Source organism: Opisthorchis viverrini (assembly GCF_000715545.1).
Source record: "Opisthorchis viverrini unplaced genomic scaffold opera_v5_14, whole genome shotgun sequence".
NCBI classification, from domain to species: Eukaryota; Metazoa; Platyhelminthes; class Trematoda; order Opisthorchiida; family Opisthorchiidae; genus Opisthorchis; species Opisthorchis viverrini.
In genome coordinates this window covers 1963399-1969031 of record NW_008751670.1, presented here as the reverse complement: position 1 = coordinate 1969031, position 5633 = coordinate 1963399, and positions in this window count along the sequence as shown.

Below are 5633 nucleotides of genomic sequence, written 5' to 3'. Positions count from 1 at the left end.
CCAGGGAAGCGGCAGTTACCTACCAAACTAAGTTTACTGGTTAATATTTTCGTACTTTGTTGCCAGATCATACACTGTCCACCTCTTGGTCGCTTTCATTCAGCACAGAGCTTGGAAAAAAAGCTCTGTGGGGCAAACAGTCTTCTGGTATAGGCAGTACATGTCCTAACCGGTGCAGCCTATGAAGCGTGAGTAATTCATCGATCGTGGGATAAATCCTTCTTCATAGGAGCAGCCGGCGAACTAAAACGACACTAATCCGATGTTCACACCACAAATGCCCTTCGGAGAAACCGATGGTCAACTACACATTTTCCGTATGTCCTCTGCTCGTGGGGGCCTCGTTTCTGATCCAAAAGGCAGTATAGATTGCACCACCGCAGAGTAAACTCTGCCCTTGACAAATAAACTGGCGTCACATCGGCGCGATAAGTGTCGAAAGTTTGGCAAAAGCTGTCCTGGCCTTTCCGATTCGAGAGATAATCTCACCTCAAGCCATTCCACCGGAACTGATACAGCTGTCCAGGTAAAGCAAATTTACCTACCACGTCGATTGGCTCACCCGCAAGCATGAGGTGTGGGTTTCGTCCCACCCAGTCTTGTAGCACCACTTTACACTTTGCAGGTGTGAAGCGCACGGCAAACCGTACTCCAGAGTTACTTAGGTTATTTAGAATTGTTTGCATTTGGGAAGGATCTAAACCAAGGAGAGCAATATCGTCTGTATACCCAATGTTCGAGAGAACGTCCCGGGTGCATTTCGACTCCCGAGGTTTCAGAGACAGGCAGAGGAATTCCAAGCAGGATATCAATAACAGAGTTGAAGAGGAAATGGGAAAGACAGTCTTGTCTTACACCACTGGATGTGAACTCAGGTGACGGCTTCCCGCATATTCGTACGCACCCACAGCAGTTCGCATACAGTGCCGTCATAAGGAAGAGAAATTTGGAAGGGACACTTGATCGCCAGACAAATACGATCGACAGAATCAAAAGCAGCTTTCAAATCCAGAAAAACTACCAACGTGGGACGTCTGAAAGAGTGACGCTGTTCAAGAATATCTCAAAGTAAAGGTATGGTCGATGCATCCTCGACCAGAGCGAAACCCGGCTTGATCCTCACGAATCTGTCTTTCCCGATAATCCATCAACCTGCGCAAAATAATACTAGAGAGAACCTTAGATGCGACGGATATCAGTCTGATACCATGATGATTTTCACATAAGGTTCTTGATCCCTTTTTGAAAACTGGGGTGAATGTCGAGGAACTCCACTTGGCTAATATTCTGTTTTCGTTCAAAATCTTCTGCAGTATGGTTGCCAGACCGTTCACCAGGACCTCGCCAACTTTTTTGAAGAGTGCGGGATGCAGACCATCCGGGCCGAGTGCCTTGTCGCGCATAAGGATTGAAACCTGACGCAGGATTAGAATCGGCCCACAAACAAGCTCAGTCATACTCACATAACCAAGCGATATCATCTTCTGCGGCTGCGGCACCTTTACAGACATTTACGTTACCCCTTCACACTCAATCTCCCCTGATTCCACACCTTATCTCTGGTAGATCAATCCTCAATTATGTTATTTTTGGGATATTTCCAGGCACCCACGATCCAAATGCTTCGCAAGAGAAGCAGATTGCAAACCATGTGGCAAAACAGGCCATTTTTACTGTTTGTCGATCCAAATCTGTCAAAAATCACAAAAATTGTACGACAGATTCTGCTTCGTCTTCCCTTTTGACTGCTGCAATCCCGAACTGCTTGTCCCGCACGGTGACCAGCATAAAGGTAAAAGGAATATCGCTTTAGGCCCTCAGACACAGGAAGTTCGGGTGGTTTTGTATATCCTTTAGTAGTTCGTACACATGGCTGGAATCGATGTGTTGACGTGCTGCTAGGCCATAACTTCCTTGGTCTACATAACAAACTTGAAATCACATTCGGTGAGAACCGAGGTTCATTCAACCTATGCGGTCCAACTGATGCAATGGTTGAATCGCCTCCTCTTTTTGCTAACCGCTCACCCGATTGCAAGCCCATCGCCACGAAACTGTAGCGTTATTACCCTGACGACGAACAGTTCATCAGCTCTGAAGCTAACTGATTATTGGGATAAGGCATTACTGAACCTTCGAATTCTCCCGGTAGGGCTCAAGTACTGGGGATGCATGGCAATGGACCACAGCCAAACCATAAACCGGTTCACATACGCTTATCTGTTGCCGCGACTGGATAAAATGATTGAAGAAATTTCCCGCCATGCTGTCTTTAGCACCTTAGACCTACTGAGTGCTTACCACCAAGTTCCAACCAGTGAGAAAGACAAACCGTACTTTTGAAGCGTGCGGAGAACTGCTTCACTTCCATCGTATTCCTCTCGGTGTCATCAGCAAAGAAGCGTGCTTCCAGCGTACTATTGACCATATAATTAAGTCTGAGAACTCAAGTGGCACCTACGCTTACATCGACGTCACTATTTGTGGGACTACCCAAAGTGAACATGATCAGAACCTCAAATCTTTCGATGAAGCTATAAAAAATATGGAATTACGCTCAACTTCAAGAAAGTATCATAGAAGCCAAACAAATACGCCCTTCCAGCTATGAAGTTTCTGGAAGAATATCAGATCCTGAACGAATGTGCCTTATTCGTCAACTCCCTCGTCTATCTGACGCTAAATCCCAACAACGAGGTATTGGTATGTTTGTTTATTATTCGCAATGGATACCACAATTCTCTGACAAAATCAGTGTGCTTGTCAGAAATAAGACTTCCCCTTACTGGAGCGTGCACAACAGTCCTTGGAAGATTTAAAGAAGCTAGAGAATACTATGGTTGTGATCGTCGACTACCACCCACCCTTAGTTGTCGAGACAGACGTCGCAGACACAGCCACTGCCACATCTCTGACCCAGAATGGCAGACCGGTGGCCTTTTGTAAAGCGTTCAGCTGTACCACCCTTCCGGTGCCTAGCTGCCATGCCACCCGAAGGATTCAAGAGGGCTGGGATACTGCCAGGTTGCCTAGACAGGGGAAGTCGAGTGGCGGAGGTCGGATTCGAACCACGGACCTTCCGGTCAGTAAATTCGCGCTCTAACCACTTCGGCCATCTCGCCTTTTGTAAAACACTGACGTCGAGCGAAAAGAATCACTCTGCCGTTGAGAAGAAGGCATATGCCACCGTTGAATCCATCCGTAAGTGGGAACATTATCTCTTCGGGAAGCACTTCAAGCTTTGCACTAACCAGCGATCAGTTTCTTTTACGGCAGTGAAGCATCGGTGTTGAACACTGATATCATGCTATCGATGTTGTTGTTGGTGGTGGTGGTGGTTTCTTTTATGTACGCTGTGTCGCAGGAAAGTAAGATAAAATAAAATCCAGCGGTGGAAAATGCAACTCTCTACTTTTAGCTAAGATTTTAGCCACATGGCTGGGAAAGACAATCTGGTGACTGACACCTTATTGCGTAACCTATGTGCCAATGTGCTCAGCAATAATGAAGTATAAAAAATTCACAATTCCTTGTGAAATCCCGAAATTACTCGCATGCATCACTTTGTTTTTTTTTTCAAAAAACTTGCCGTTTTCCCTCCAAGATATCAAAGACATCGCCACAAAATTTACGGTTTGTGCCACCATCAAACCGCAATTTTACAAACCACACCCCGCTACGCTCACCAAAGCGACTCAACCATTCGAACAAACTAGCGTCGGTTTTGAAGGATCTCTGCCTTCTGTTACTCGAAATCAATATCTCCTTACTTTCGTTGACGGGTTTTCCCCTTTACCACTTGCCTTCCCCAGCGCAGATACATGTGCGTCTACTGCCATTAAGTGTCTATGTAAATTATCAACTTTGTTTGCTATACCTGCATATGTACATTCGGATCGTGGCTCCTCATCCATATCTAAAGAGCTGACCACATTCCTACATGACACAGGAGTTTGCACCAGCCGAACAACTTCTTTTAATCCCCAGAGGAATGGGCAGGTCGAACACCCCAGACTCTCTGTAACACAATCGAGCTCAAACTCAAGATAAAAGGCCTTCAAATCTGTCGGTGAGAGTCGGCTCAATCAGATGCCCTCCACTCATACGGTCCCNTTTGCGTCTCCAGGAATGCCACTCCACATGAACGAATGTTTTGGTTTGAACGTCGGTCATTCTGTGGTTTGTCTATACCAACTTGGCTGACTACTCCAGGGCCTGTTTTACTGAAAAGATTTGACTGTGCCTCAAAGTATGAAGCGGTCGTTGAGGAAGTCGAACCTATAAATTGCAATCCACATTACGCCCATGTTCGTTTCCCGGCAGAAAAGAAGGTACTGTCCGTCTGTCATCTCACTCCTTATGGTGATCGCGCACATGTCAACGAGTTCACGCTCACCTCATCCAGCGAAGGCAATGGCGCTCATACACCCCTTCTGTCTGAATTCCACGCGCCTCCGCTCAATAAGTTGAAGATAATACCGATCACACTTCAGTCTCACCCCCGTGCCTGGACGATGCACCTGCGTCTCCAAATCCCCCCCCCCCCGGTATCTCTGATTTAGCTAGACTCCAGCATCGTACGCGACCCTACATTTTAAGAGACCGAGAAGTCCGATCACAGTTATCATCACCCCATATTAGGTTTTTACAATCAATCTTCATTTAGTCCCTATGTCTGAGTTACCCCTCTCTACACACAATCCAACGGCCCGGGTGAATGTCGTGAGTATTCTTTGCGTTCATATTGTCGTTTCGTATTAACCATCTATTCTTAGACAAGTAAAGCGATATTCATTCTACGATATTCAGTCTTGTTCTCGTGCTCAATCGGGATTGATACTTCATCCGTAACAGAGGTTGTGTTGAAGGGGACTAGGTGAACTGTTCTTGGAAGTGCTCAGCCTACCGCACAAGACGACGATTGAGGGAGAGAATTGCTGTTCCGTTCTTTTCGCATTTGCCTCACTGACACCTGCCTTCTTTTGACGGTTGGCCGAATTAGTTGAAACAGGGCGCGGCTGTTGTCCGCAGTGAAAGCCTCCATCTCCCAGGCTTTCGAAATCCACCAGAGTTCTCGGTCATTCTCCAAGCCCCTGATTATCCGGTGTTTGACGGAGCGCCGTGGGCCAGTATAGCCAATAATTGCTGGTATGGCCTCTCCGGCAACAATAAGATAAGGTGATCTTGAAGACATCCAGTGTTACCGTTTCAGAAGAGCTTGGTAAACAATCGGTAGTTTTTATTTGGGCAACGTTTCGCTTTTGACACAAAAGCTTCATCAGGCCAAGTGAACAGGTCACCAAATTGGCCAGGTTATAAGACAGACGGGGAACCAATCAGTAAGTCCTCTTCACACTAGATCATTGTTGAGTGTCCATTAACAGCTCTTGTCGGCTAGCGTGGGTGTCAAAATCTTGAATTGGTGGGTTGGAGGAGTTTCAAATTACTTCCAATCGCTTTCCGTTCCTTAATCTTCCACTTCATGGTGCTTCACTTGACGATTCACCCCGGGTGCCACTGGTAGATCCTTGATCATCGGGGGATGTGAATGTTACGACAATTTAGTTGGGGGGAGGGGAGGTGCGTAAGGTTAAGTGGAGTTCAGGTGATGACTACTCTTCCCTCTGATGATC